General features: G+C 38.2%; 1 protein-coding gene across 1 annotated transcript in view; it reads left to right on the top strand.

The window, feature by feature from the left end:
• The window catches only part of LOC149587344 (uncharacterized), a 280,925-nt gene that overhangs the window by 129,618 nt on the left and 135,398 nt on the right, over positions 1–15,909 (top strand). The window lies entirely within an intron of this gene.

Here is a 15,909-nt window from a genome sequence, read left to right as displayed (position 1 = left end):
GTTTCCATTATAATAGTAAGGAAAAAGCGCAATTGCGAAAACCTTTGGTGGCGATCCCACCTTAGGGAGGCTAGACGTTTCTCGTAACCCTAGCTGATCGCCGCGTATATCCTAAAACCAAACGATGATAATAGAGTAGAAGCCAATGATACAGATTGGTGTCTATGTGGAATAGACGGAAGACCAGTGGATGGTGGTGTTAGAAGCCAGTGTAAGTGCAGACTGGTGTCAATGTTGGGATTGACAAAGAACAGAAGATGGTGGTGATTAGAAGCCAGTAAGAACAGACTGGTGTCCGTGTGGGATGGACAAAGACCAGAAGATGGTGGTGTGAAAACTCGAGTAGAGGAGCCATTTCCGTGACTGTGAAAGCAGTTCGGAAATGGCGAACACGTTTGCTCCGATACGCAAACTGCGAACGCGGTCACGTGGGTGTAACAACAGACAGACAGACACACAGACAGACACACAGACACACACACAGACACACAGACACACACACAGACACACAGACAGACACACACACAGACACGGCCGTTACAGAACCTCTCCTGGACTACGTCACACGGAGAGGTAAAAATTCAAAAGTATCCAATCCCACAGATTAAGAGGTACCCCACCCCACATCATCCCGACATTTTAGAGATAAAAAAACTAACGATAACGAAGCGACAACCCCGGCCACTACTACGGACGGCTCGGGTCAAACTAAGAGCCTATCGTATACTACGATATGGCTAAAAAATCACACAATCAGTAAAAAAATCACAAAATCAGTAAAAAAATTAAAAAAACAGTAAAAAAAAAAAAATCAGTAAAAAAATTGAAAACCCCGTAAAAAAATCACAAAATCAGTAAAAAAATCACAAAATCAGTAAAAAAAATCACAAAATCAGTGAAAAAGTCACAAAATCAGTAAAAAATCACAAACGTAGTAAAAAAAATCACAAAATCAGTAAAAAATCACAAAATCAGTAAAGAATCCCAAAATCAACAAAGAAATAAAAAATCAGAAAAAAATCAGTAAAGAAATCGTGAAATCCATTACAAAATTTACGTGAAAAATCTCAAAATACAAAGAAATCAAGGGAAATATCGCAAAATCCGTCGAAATCACGGGAAAAATAGCAAAATCCGACGAAATCACGGGAAAAATCTCAAAATTCGATGAAATACATTGGAATTTGTTTATAGTTCTTTTCCCCCACGTGACCTATCGTTTCCACCTCAATTTACAGTCGTCTCACGTGTGGCTGGTTTTTGGCCTAATTGGAAATCTATAATACGTTGGTTAGTATCAGTTAGTATTTATTCATAACCATGGTGTAATATATTGATCGCAAGCGGATCATGAGGACATCCTTATACCAAAAGCGCATAGATCAGAAAGTGAAGAACATTAAACCTTTCCAGCCTTTAACAACGGTATTCGTGTAAAATGAGAAGCAAGGGGGGACACAAATGGGTGGTTGGTGAGCCTCGTTTTCAACTACCAATCGAATCAGAGATATATTAGGTCATCGTTAATGTCACGTGACAAGCGGAAAGTAGTTTGCGATGGTAGCGGCTCCTGGGGATAGTGGGGAATACTATTGAGAAATCGGCTGCTTAACTAGGCTTAACGGTTGCTCTTTAGCGCTCTTTCGGTTCAATCGTCGTGGAATTTTCAAGTTTCGTTAAGTTGAATTTTGATATTGTTTTTCATGCATTCTATTGCACCTTTAAGTTTTCCGTCTTTATCAATCAGGAAAAAGTCATCCTTTTCGTAGCTTTCTAAAATGTTTGCAAAATTCAAATCTGACATTTTGACAAATGTGCCGATTCCTGACTACCTAAATGACTAGATTATATTAGGCCTTGGAATTAAACTATAGCAGACGACATGAAAAAAAAAGAAATAAGTGAACTATATTTTCGAGCCAACTTACGCATGTACCTTGTGTAAAACTACGCGAAAGTAACTCTCCGCCGCGGCATAAGACCAACTCTTTCCGTCGCTCTGTAAGGGGGACGGAAATCTTGAATCGACTATGGGGAACTCATTTTTCACGTTGCGGTTTAGGCTTCTCGTTCTTCACTTTCTGGTTATCTATGCGCTTTTGGTTAAAGGTAGCACGAGGAGGGGCACTCAATAATAAACACATTGGTGATTTTAAAACGGACTGAGATTGTGGGTTATTTAGAGGGCAGGCAGTCTAATCATTTTAGAGCTTGAAGGGGCTACTCACAATTGAAAAATTTCGTTCATTGGTAACTTTCATGGACTATTTTAAAATGGAAGGGCATTATGGGTAATCATCGAGGGGCTACTCACTATAACCTTGTTAGAGATTTTATACGGAATTAAAAATAACGCCGGAAGGTGTTCTTTATATTTTAACAGTGTTAGCAGACGAACTTTCACTCAATGTGTGCTAGGATGGTACCAGAGGCTTAAGCCATGTCAGAGACCTGCACGGGCCGAGTTTTTCAGGCCCGACCCAAGCCCGGCCCGGTTTCAGCATTTTGAATAAGCCCGAAGCCCGGCCCGAGTCCGAGTACATAGTTGGTTTTTCGGCCCGGTCCGGCCCGGCCCGTTACATGCATTAACCAAGCCCGGCCCGGCCCGGCCAGACACATTGCATGAATTGAACAGGCCCGGCCCGGCCCGGCCCGTTACACGTAGTTCAGTTGAAATTTTTATATTTTTTTTTTTACATAAAATCAATGATTTGAATTCATATTTGCTTTAGCGTTGTGTATTTTTCATTTCTTTTGATAATTGTTCGTTACGTTTGTCCTTAGAAGCTTATACTCATTTAAATTATCTTTCATTTGAAATTTGGATTAAATGATAATCAATAAAAGCCCGGCCCGGCCCGGCCCGTTAATTTCCAAAATTTTAAAAGCCCGACCCGGCCCGGCCCGTTAATTTCCAAAATTTTAAAAGCCCGACCCGGCCCGGCCCGTTAATTTCCAAAATTTTAAAAGCCCGACCCGGCCCGGCCCGTTAATTTCCAAAATTTTAAAAGCCCGACCCGGCCCGGCCCGATAGAATTTTCAAAAGTGGAAAGCCCGGCCCGGCCCGACCCGATCGGGCCGGGCCTCGGGTCGGACCGGGCTTGAGCCCGGCCCGTGCAGGACTCTGAGCCATGTGCCCTTATACATAATATCTTCAATGAATTCTTGCTAGTAGCCGCTGTAGTTTTAGTTATACTTTTACAATGTAACTTGGGAATGCTAATAATTATACGCTCAGTCTAATATTTCGGCATCACCAAAAAATGTAATGAAATTGTAGTCCATAATAATATTCCATTAACTACTACTAATATAGTATGTAGATGGAGAAGCTTACTGTATCGATCAATTTTGAATTTCAGCTCGATGAAGTTGAACTTAGAAATGTGAACGTTAACGTCGTTATTAAAAACTGTATTTACCGAGTAAATTACCGGCCTAAATTTGATCATAAATTAAATTACTGTTATCTCGATTAATGTTTCCCACAGTTCGGTTCAAATCGGTTTTGGACTAAAACTGAAACTGAACTGAAACTTTTCAGTTAAGATTTTCAAGAACTGAAACTGAACTGAAATTATCAGTTCGGTTCAGCCAGGAAACCGAACTGATCAGTTCAGTTTTCAGTTATAACTGAACTGAACCGAAAACCCCTTCAGAGGTTATCAAGAAGAAAAATTCGGTGTCAGAGGCCGAAAATACCCAGATTGTAACTATTAACCGCTAACATTTTCTACTACTACTAAGTATTTTGGAATCGTGAAGTTCCACCCCTAAAAAGTCATGTTTATTTCACTAACTACTAATTATTAATATTGAAAATTTAACTTTGACTAATTAACTAATTATGATACCCTTTTTAGTTACTAATTTTTGGTATTCTTTTAGCCTGTGTCTCTCTGCAGAGGGTCCCAGCTAATCACGGGACTTAAATTAATAGCTTATTTCTATGCATAATTAAATATACGCTACATAAATGATGAAATATACGCGACACTAATAAGGTATCTTTACGCGACACATCCCCCAAAATATCATCCAGCATGCAATACTAAACGATGCCAGTTTTCTATTGTTCTAGTAATGTTTGTGGGAACGTATTGATATCGTTTCTCGCGATAGATCGAAAGAGTACTTAACTATCTCTTCAGTTCAGTTTTCATCAGTTCAGTTTAAGAAATAAACCGAACCGAACTGAAAACTGATCAGTTTGGAGATTTGCAAACTGAAACTGAACTGAAGCAATCAAATCAGTTTAGGGCCTAAACTGAAACCGAAAATAACTGAACTGAACCGAAAACTGAACTGTTAGAACTGAACTGTGGGAAACCTTAATCTCGATAATTTATGGTTAGTTTTATTGTTGCTGTTTATTTTTTCTTACTATTCTAAGATGGCAGATCTTTAGCATCAACGACGTCATACCCAAGCAATTGTAATCGATGGAAGTGTTACAGACCATGTCAAGCCACAGAGTTGGTTCATTCGATGGGAGTCAAGCCGCCTCGAGCGATTTGAGGGTGACTTTCATAGGCACAACTAATGTTAAATCGAGACTTTCAGAAAATGTATTCGCATCCAAAAGAATTAAAAGGGGGCGCTTTGGTTTGTCCAATATGGCGCGATCTTGTTATTTATTCTATATATTAATGACCTACCCCAGTGCTTGTCTTCCCATCCACGCCTATACGCTGATGATTTAAAAATTTTCCGTGTCATCACCTCTTATGATGCGGGACCTCAAAACACTTGAATCCTGGGCTAAAGTTTTTAATAGTGAAAAATCTCTTGTCCTGACCTTATTACGCCGCCCGATCGACACTCGGACTCCCTCTCCCTATCCCCTCAATAGTCTTAACATTCGACTTGTCAATGAATGTCGGGATCTAGGCCTGATCGCGACTCATAACTTATCCTCAAAGGCACATGTTAAGCGGTCTTGCAAGCGCGCCAATGGTCTCATCTCTGTGATTAAGGCAAACTTCCCGGGCACCTCTCTCTTCTTATTAATGCGCCTGTTCCAATGTTATGTCCGTCCTGTCTTGGAATTTGGAAGTCAGCTTTGGAACCCCCACACACTTGGGGATATTGACATGGTTGAGAACATTCTAGGCCGTGCAAGTCGAATCCCTACCTCACTACGTAACAAACCCCGCGATACCCGGCTATCCACCCTAGGCTGGAAGCCTCTCTCCCTTCGTCGTACTTATCTGGACCTTATTAGCCTTTTCAAAACCTTATGTCAGCCCAATAATCCTACTTGGTATACTCCTATTGGATAGAATCCCGTTGGACCGAATTCAGATTTGTACAATTGTAGCCAAATTTAACAAGTTGGGAAAACCAAAATATTACCTCTCCGAGTCAAGAGGTCTACTACTACAAACTTATTTACCTAAATATGGAATTATTTCTCTATTTTGAAGTAAAAATTTACGAAGTATTGAAGCAGTATTCCAAGCATAGCGAATATACAGTAAAGGAGACGACATTTTATATCCAATAAGGATAAATCTTGGACACATGGAAATCAGTCAATGGGGAAAAGAACAGGAAATGAAGTCTACGCTTCAGCTGTATATTCTGATAGCTACATTCACAACTGGTTTGCAGTGTAAACACTATCGTCTCGTCTCACCTCAACAATATTCTTAGTTTGCCTACATGAATGTTAACGTTAAATAACACCAAAGCTAAATTGTAGCTAGACGCACTAATAGTCAATGCGCACCATAAAGAGAATAAAAAGTCTGTAGCTACTACCCGTTTACCATTAGCCCTTTTACTAACCTAATTGCCACCAAGAACTTTTCTTCTATTATAAAATCTTAACCTGATTATTTAATAGTGTATTTAACTTTCGGCTCACTCTGAACCGTTGATGTCTCTTCATTTCAGACACAAAAATCAAAGCCCAAAGTTTACTGCACCTCAGGCCTCAATTATTTACTATTTGTTTCTCTAAGCATCCGCCGGAGTCTAGGACTTAGTTTTCTTCATGAAATCACTAGACCAAGGATTATTCTATATACAGATGTAGTATAGCTTAAGTAATATATAAACAGCCATTTCAAATAACAATATTAAAACAAATTTTTGGAATATCAAAATGAAACAGAGCTTTAAAGCTACAAAAGTACTAAATGCATCATAATTACGAAAAACACTTCCAAATATTCACTTTATATTATGGAAAAAAGGGAATATTAAGGTTCTGTATGATTTCTTAACATATCAACACAAGTTGGGAAAACCAAAATATTACCTCTCCGAGTCAAGAGGTCTACTACTACAAACTTATTTACCTAGATATGGAATTATTCTCTTTTTTGAAGTAAAAATTTACGAAATATTGAAGCAGTATTCCAAGTATAGCGAATAATACAGTAAAGCAGACGACATTTTACATCCAATAAGGATAAATCTTGGACACATGGAAATAAGTCAATGGGGAAAAGATCAGGAAATGAAGTCTACGCTTCAGCTGTTTACCGTATATTCTGATAGCTACATTAACAACTGGTGTGCAGTGTAAACACTATCGTCTCGTCTCACCTCAACAATATTCTTAGTTTGCCAAAATGAATGTTAACGTTAAATAACACCAAAGTTAAATTGTAGCTAGACGCACTAATAGTCAATGCGCACCATAAAGAGAATAAAAAGTCTGTAGCTACTACCCGTTTACCATTAGCCCTTTTACTATTCTAATTGCCACCATGCTCTTTTCTTCTATTATAAAATCTTAACCTGATTATTTAATAGTGTATTTAACTTTCGGCTCACTCTGAACCGTTGATGTCTCTTCATTTCAGACACGAAAATCAAAGCCCTAAAGTTTACTTCACCTCAGGCCTCAATTATATACTCTTTGTTTCACTAAGCCTATGGCGGATGATACTTAATTTACCCGCCGGAGATTAGGTCTTAGTTTTCTTCATGAAATCACTAAACCAAGGATTATTCTATATACAGATGTAGTATAGCTTAAGTAATATATAAACAGCCATTTCAAATAACAAAATTAAAAAAAATCTTTGGAATATCAAAATGAAACAGAGCTTTAAAGCTACAAAAGTACTAAATGCATCATAATTACGAAAAATACTTCCACATATTCACTTTATATTATGGAAAAGGGAATATTAAGGTTCTGTATGATTTCTTAACACATCAACACAAGGCTAACTGCTAACGCGACGCACTAGTGTAACAATGGACGGACACACACAGACAAAAACATAGACTGCTTTTTAACTCTTTCCGTATTAATTTTGAGTTGAGAAACAAGATTATCTTTAATATTTAAATAAATATAATTATTTTTAATTATTTTAATCTTCAATAATTAACATTAATAATAGTTAAATCGTTTAAAATAAAGTTATACCTATTATCATCTCAAACTTTGCTAATATTGACGTTTAAAGTAAAGGGTACCCCTCTTGCCCGCTTTCTTCAAATTTTGGGGTATATATACGATTCGTTTCCATTATAATAGTAAGGAAAAAGCGCAATTGCGAAAACCTTTGGTGGCGATCCCACCTTAGGGAGGTTAGACGTTTCTCGTAACCCTAGCTGATCGCCGCGTATATCCTAAAACCAAACGATGATAATGGAGTAGAAGCCAATGAGACAGATTGGTGTCTATGTGGAATAGACGGAAGACCAGTAGATGGTGGTGTTTAGAAGCCAGAATGTACAGACTGGTGTCCAAGTGGGATGGACAAAGACCAGAAGATGGTGGTGATTAGAAGCCAGTATGTACAGACTGGTGTCCAAGTGGAATGGACGAAGACCAGAAGATGGTGGTGATTAGAAGCCAGTATGTACAGAATGGTGTCCATGTGGGATGGACGAAGATGAAAAGATGGTGGTGATTAGAAGCCAGTAAGTACAGACTGGTGTCCGTGTGGGATGGACAAAGACCAGAAGATGGTGGTGTGAGAACTCAAGTAGAGGAGCCATTTCCGTGACTGTGAAAGCAGTTCGGAAATGGCGAACACGTTTGCTCCGATTTGGAAACTGCGAACGCGGTCACGTGGGTGTAACAACAGACACACAGACAGACAGACACACACGATCGTTACAGAACCTCTCCGTGACATACGTCACTCGGAGAGGTAAAAAGGCTAACTGCTAACGCGACGCACTAGTGTAACAATGGACGGACACACACAGACAAAAAAACTCTTTCCGTATTCATTTTGAGTTGAGAAACAAGATTATCTTAAATATTAAAACAAGGAAGGATTATAAAATTTGAAACATGGAGTGGAAGCTGTATACTTATTACTCAGTTTTTTATTAACTAACGTTATCATTACTTTTCCCATATTAGCTTTGCAAAAGAGTTTCCGTGGTTTGTAATACAATGGAGTAACGTCTTTTTTACTCGCTCTATATTGACTATGAAATGTGTATAGTGTTTCGACTTCATACGCAATCTTCATTACTCGTCCTATATAAACTTTGACTAGAAATTTTTTGATTGATAGAGGTTTTTCTTAAACAATTTCTTAAATTTATTTGATATTAATTATAATCTTCGTCAGATATTTGCTTTATTTATACTTACATCGTTTTAAGAAACTTTATTCGTAATATCGTTTGAACTTAAACTATTATTTTGGTTTCACCGCTAGTGTACTGCCTTTGCCAAAGTTTTGGAAATCTAGGGTATATAAAGCAATCGTCTCCCAGTAAATAATAAGAAAGTACGCAATTGCGAAAACCTTTGGTGGTGATCCCATCTTAGGGAGGCTAGACCGTTTCTCGTAACCCTAGCTGATCGCCGCGTGTATCTTAACCCTAACGATGATGATGGAGTTAAATAATAAGAAAATGCGCATTTGCGAAAACCTTTGGTGGTGATCCCATCTTAGGGAGGCTAGACCGTTTCTCGTAACCCTAGCTGATCGCCGCGTGTATCTTAACCCTAACGATGATGATGGAGTTAAATAGTAAGAAAATGCGCATTTGCGAAAACCTTTGGTGGTGATCCCATCTTCTCGTAACCCAAGCTGATCGCCGCGTAAATCTTAACCATAACAGCGAGAATAGAGTAGAAGCCAATGTTGCAGATTGGTGTCTATGTGGTATAGACGGAAGACTAGTGCATGGTGGTGTTAGAGGCCATCAAGTAGCGATAGTTATCCAAATTTCTGTGAACTGCGAACGCAGTCCGGAAACTAAAAATACGTTTGCTCCGATTTCACAACTGCGAACGCGGTGACAGACACACTCACACACACACCCAGACACACACGTTGAGTGTAATACCTCTCCGTGACATACGTCACTCGGAGAGGTAAAAATATTTATAGCCCAAAGAGCGATTTTCTGCTCAATGGGAATATTTATATGGAAGAGCTTTCGACTGATTGGGAGGGGTTTACACATAAAATCATAGCGTTTTCCTTGACTTACCGAGCTCCAGTAGCGCAATGAATAGAGTGAGTTGGATGATCGAATAAGTTAAGAAGCATCGAGCGCCGTCAGTATTTGGGAGGGAGTTCTTTTAAAGGTAAGGTTGGGTTAGAGGTAGGTTAGTAATATTTAATAAGAAAAGCTAAAATGTTACGCCTTTTCCAAAATATTAAAGTTTAGATTCATTGACTATCCAAATTAATATGCCTTTTCCAAAGGTTAGGTTAGCAATATTTTATAAAAAAAACTAAAATGTTACGCCTTTTCCAAAATATTGATGTTTATCTTCATTGACTTTCCAAATTAATATCCCTTTCCCAAAGATTAGGTTAGGTTAGTAATATTTTATAAAAAACTAAAATGTTATGCCTTTTCCAAGGATTAGGTTAGGTTAGTAATATTTAAAAAAAAAGAAAATGTTACGCCTTTTCCATAATATTGAAGTTTATCCTCATTGACTATCCAAATTAATATGCCTTTTCCAAAGGTTAGGTTAGTAATATTTTATTAAAGAAAAAAACTAAAATGTTACGCCTTTTCCAAAAAATTACATTTTATATTCACTTCCGATATAACGTTACTCCTTTTTGAATAATATTGTTCTTTATTTTTGTTCTAAGTTATTCCCATTACAAAGGAGACCATTAGCTCTGATCACACGAATAAATACCAACTTAAAAAAACAACAATTTGAAAAAACCCCCAGCAATTTAAGGAAAGGAAAATTCATGATTGGAAATCCGCCCAAATTTCGGTATACGGTCCATTGGGATTCGGTCGAACAAGACATTCGATACAATGGGATTCGACCCAATGGCATAGGCGTAGAGTTCTATAGGCCCGTGGGGCCCGAGCCCCCCCCAAAAATTTTAGAAGTGGCCACGGGCCCCTCCAAAAAATTGTCATCCATAATACCGAAATGGATGAAGATAGTGACCTCATAAAAATAATTTTTGCGTTTAACTGACTGCAAAAAAACCATTAAAACCACTACAGAGCAGTGTTTTCCGAACAGAATAGTTTTATTTTGTTCTGTAAAATGTAAACAAGACGACCCAAGGGCTGGGCCATAATAGTAGCCACATCGTTATCTACTTAATTATTCTCACTTCAATAAATTCACTTATGTTATAATTGAAATACTGCGACATAAACAGAGAATTTGAAATTTACTTCTGTTATATTTGTAATAGTGCGGCATAAACAGAAAACTTGAAATTTACTTATGTTATAATTGTAATAACCCGGTTCCGAGAAGCTTTTGCTTTTAAAATTACCCACGATTTCTTTGAATGTTGAAATAGGGGAGTGGGATTGAAAGCGTGAAATACTTGTCGACGGGTGATAGGAATTTTAAAGTGAGTATTAAACCTTCCATTTTAAGGCTATATCATAATCCTCTCTCTCTCTCGCTTGAAACATAGAGCAAATGTGAACCAAACAATGCTTAACCTTACTAGTTAAATTTAATGCAATGCTTAATCATCTCATATTAACTCTTACTTCAATGACGAACGAAAAATATCACCTCACCACAATCCTCTCCCATCAGCTCCCATTGACTCTCCCTTCAGTGAGGAAAGAAAAATTTTATACTGCCAAAGGCAGTACAGAGATACTCCTACAATGCCACCGCCAACAGGACAGGTCATACAAATGTCCACATCGTAGATGTATATCATACGATGTGGCTAAAAATTGTAGTTTCTAAGAGATTTTTTTTTCCATTTCGTTGAAAAAGTGAATTGACCGGTCAAGGCAGCAGCGGCTGGCAGCCCATCCTGGCTGGTTTTCATGGTTTTCACGTGAAATAAATTTAGATACTAGAACAATTTCGTTGACCGTTGACACAAATAATGGAATGAATGAGGGATGGGATTGAAAAGTGCAACTGGTCTTCTGAAAATAACCCGTTTTTAGCATGCTCTAGTCTAGTAAAGTCTGAAGCCGATTAGGCTTTAGACATGAAGTACGTAACATGTGCCATTGTGCCAGGAGAAGCTACACGATATTCTCCAAGCTCCGAGGAAAGAACCCCCCTTATGCGGAGGAATATAATTCGGTACGGAGGCTCCTTCGGATCCTTGCGATCCTTGCGCTTTAAGAACCGATTTACCAGGTACATAAATTAGGGAACTAATATAAAGACTGAATATTCTGTAGTTAAAACTATACACAATACCATAGATTTTTTGGGAGTAAGGCACGAAGATCTTATCAATCTGGGTAGCTTTTGCTTAGACTATTTAAGACGCCGTGTATCTGTTTTTTACGAGTATTTTTTCTGTTCTCGCGGCTACGGCGAGCCCAGCCGCTGGAGGGTCGGGAATCGGGATACCGCCGATACCTAGCCGAGGCTTAGTGTAGTTTTCGAGTCTACTATTATTCGCAGAGCTATTTTTCTGTTGAAATTAAAAAAGTCTTCTAATTTTTAGTTGAAGACTTATTAAATGACTCGAAAATTTTCGAAACTTGAGCTTTAAAACGTTGAATATAATATTACGACTAACGAACGATACCGCAAATTGCCTTTCAAGCTTCCCGGTTATGTCGCCGGCGAGGTCGAGTCGAGGTTCCATGCAAGAAAATAGTAATAGCCGTCGCCGATTGGTCTGGCATTAAAGAGCCTATCTAAGGTTAGGGGACTTATGATTGGTTAAGAGCTTTTTTGTTCGTCTGTTTTTACTTCGGGAATGTCATGAAATATATGGCCAAAGCTATAGAAAATTGGGACTTACGTACTTTATGTGTGAAGCATAATCCGCTTTTGGAATAGTGCGACGAATGTAAGGCCAGGGATACTAGATGCTTTAAGAGGGATTCGAAGGGAGACGGAAATTGCGACAGAGTTACCGCCGTGTCATGCGCAGTACAGTCTACCGGACATCTAGATTTTAGTGCAATTCAAAGCCGAATCAAGGATGATGGCGGAAGGATGCGAAATATGAGAGAAATAGGCGCGCTGTGGAACGGCTTAGGTCCGGTGGAACGCAATAAATGGGGGAATACTCGGAATAGGAATTCAATTTGTCCTTGATAGTGAAAAACAAGACGGCGCGCATTATAGATCGCCGTTAAAAAACCCTCTGCCGCAGTCTCGTACGTGAAAGGCTTGGGCTGATAATCCTTCTTTAAACATCTAGTATCCCTAGTAAGGCGCGGCGCTGGTGAATTTCCATAGAGTAGATTAACAATTTTCAAAATGTTTTTCGAGGCACAAGTATAAATTAGTCTTATGGGTTAAGTTGCTCTGATGGTTTCCTAAGTTGGTGATTTTCCCGAGTTTTGAAAGTGGTCTCGCAATTTTTGTAAGGATTTTTACATTCGCATTGTAATGGGCAAATACGGATACATTTGTTTTAAAACGGCCTAGATTATCTTTAGAGGAAAACATAGTACATGGATATACTTAATAAATATACTATATAATGTAGTATATATAAATTTAGAACTTAATATTAGTTAGGAATTTATATACATCATATGCATGCATCATGCATGATGCTATCTATGTATTGGTCCAGGCCGGTTGGGCCGGGCCCCACCAAACATTCTCGAAACTCTACGCCTATGCCCAATGGTACACAATCTCCTACTTTACCTGGCACGATAATTGTAAGGGCACCAGGGGCCACAGTCGTCGACTATTTACCCACCAATCACGTACCAATATACTGCGAGATTCCTTCGCAGGAACATTAAATTGTGGAATGCTCTACCCGAGGACGTGGTCTCAGTCACGTCAGTCCCAGAATTTAAACGCAAACTAAAAATTGTATCTTAACCTGTAAATTTGCATTTCTTTTTATTTTTGTATATTTCTGTATATTATTTTTCTCTATGGAGCTGTATGGCCTTCTGATAAGGTTCTAGCTCGTCAAATAAACGGAGCAAAAAAAAAAAAACCTTAAAACCACCGAGCAAAATCGCTGCTGGCCCATTGGGCCGAATCCCATTAGACCGCAGGTCCCATTGAACCGAATCCCGTTGGACCGAATATAGCCAAAATGTGCGGGTTTATTATCTTAAAATTTTCATTGCTATTAAACGATATATTTTTAACGCCGTATTTTAAAACCGAATTAAAAAATACCTCTTTTGGTTTAAAGAAAATACCCTTGTCCTCAAGCTTGCGTCTACCAATACGCTTTCCTATATAAATAATGATACTGTGATGGTCAAATCCCAAATTTAAAAGGATGCCTCTATTACCGAGCCGAATCAAAGCCAACCTGAAATGACCCGTAAAACAATCAATATTTTGGAAAAGGCATATATTTATTGTTCAAGGAACTTAATAAATGCAGCGTTAATTGTTCCAGAATCTTTTAAAAATAATTTGTTGGAAAAGGCCCGCTTTTATTATGCAAGGACCTCAATGAAAAAAAATATTTTGGAAAATCGGTTATCCTACCACTTCCAAACCTAACCTAACCTAACCTTAACCCTCTAAAATATTACCGTAATTTTAATAAAATTTTCGCAAAATATTTCAAATACTCAAAGGCCGTTATTGCAATAGTATTTTTTTATTACATTATAGCTTCCCACACTGTCTAACGTAACTGCAATTAAGTTCAAATGAAATTAATAATTAATTGCCTGAAACTATTATTACGTAGTTTACTTTTTCTTTTGGGGAATCGATCCAAGGACTGTCGCACGGTAGTCCGATACTCTTCCGCTGCGCCACGGTGAAACGAAAGCTCCAATCGCTAAATTAACTTATATAGCCTTATAAGTAATAGTAATATTCCTAATAAAAAAAATCCCAATAGGCAGAAACCGCACAAACGGCGGGATTGAAAATCATATTTCGGATAAAATCGGTCGATTGGGAATTCGGTCGAGTGGGATTCGATCCAATGGGAGGACACCGTAAAGTCGGACTGCATTTGCCATCTTTGAACTCAATAACTAAGAGGCGAGACACGTGGCTTACTTCTGGATTTATTAAAATGCTAAAAACAATTAGAGTAGTGTTTTTCGAGGGGTATCTTTGACAGCACTAAACAGCAATGGATTTTTTTATCATTTTCAAGTTTAATAGAGCATCTATAGACCAAGTTGCCTGAATAGGCTAAAAAAACGTTTTTGGGGGGGGGGGGGTGAATGGCTAACTCCATGGAATATAAACAGCTAATTAGAATCATCGTGTGGCCATTTTCTCAACGTATTTATTCTGATTTTGAGGGAGGAGCCAGACTATTCATAATGTCTGCGAATAATCTATTTCGTTGCGCCATGCGAGCACCTACGAACTCGCATTCATCTTAAGCAAATTATGTAGCTTATCAAATTTACCCATGGCTTGGCCTTAAATTTGGTGAAATCTCAGATGAGGAAATTTGAGATAGTATTTTATTCATCAATAACATAAACGAATTACATAGGAAATACATGGAACACAAATGAAAGAACTGCAATATTCCCGGAATTTACATATGTAAATGAAGCAGGCATCAATAACAAATTATCAACACTTCAGACCGACTCATTCAAATCTTCCCGAGACCATCTACACCAGGTTTTTGGCATTTTCCCAGACTGGAGAAGTTAGATTTATTCCAACTCCCAAATTTCTCGGATAACTTTATCTGTGACTGTCTAAATGCAGGTTGTGGGTCGGCAACCAATAAGTTTCAAAAATAAAGATTGGTTCCTTCGTGGCCACAATAGTACGTAGTTTAGTACGTGGAAAAGTATTTTTCTTTAGTTTTATAGAGTGGAATGAAAAGCGAAAAGCTATACGCATAAAGAAACTTTGTAATTATAATTAGGGAATATAGAGGTGCAAGTTCTATCACATCCATAATTAGCCTAAACAAGAATTAAATTACTATAAGAATGCCTAAGTCACTGGATTTTTCGCTTCTACTCTTACGCCGGTGTTAGTAGACAAGTAAGTCCCACCCCTTTCATGTCCGTCATTGCTCTGTGCTTTCCTATTGGATCCCGTGGGGATAGGTCATACAGACGCGATTGACGTATTCCGAATAGAGAAAAAAAAACCTCGAGCAAAGTAAACAGAAAATGGAGCCTGCCAGCGGTTCTGAAACGGTTTGGGAATGGTTTTTAATTGCCATTAACAAGTTAGTTAAAGGTTTTGATCCTAACTTAATAGATTTTGAATACGTGTCTCTACGTGAAAATCGTTCGTTCTATAATTATTTCTAAATCGAATCAAGTGTACTATACTTATGATTTCGTGAGTTCCAAAAACCAAACCAAGGCTTAACGAAAAGGTAAACGAGATAGATGGTGGAAAACATAGAGTAAGATAAAATACTAAGTCCCGCCTTGGTTTCCACCCTCCCCCACCCATGAGGGCTATCACGCGCACACCGGTTGCCTTTTTAGGCCTTCTTATAGTAAATTCATTCTTGGTCTAAATATATACAGACTTGGAAAAATCAAACCTGCTATAGCTGACATTAATATTATGTCGCTATTGGGAATTTATTTAATTGATTTATGGTA

The sequence above is a fragment of the Phalangium opilio genome, unplaced genomic scaffold (genome assembly GCF_054372755.1).
Source record: "Phalangium opilio isolate 3A_F unplaced genomic scaffold, DU_Popi_V2 ptg001170l_1, whole genome shotgun sequence".
NCBI classification, from domain to species: domain Eukaryota; kingdom Metazoa; phylum Arthropoda; class Arachnida; order Opiliones; family Phalangiidae; genus Phalangium; species Phalangium opilio.
This window is presented reverse-complemented; position numbering and strand designations above follow the sequence as displayed.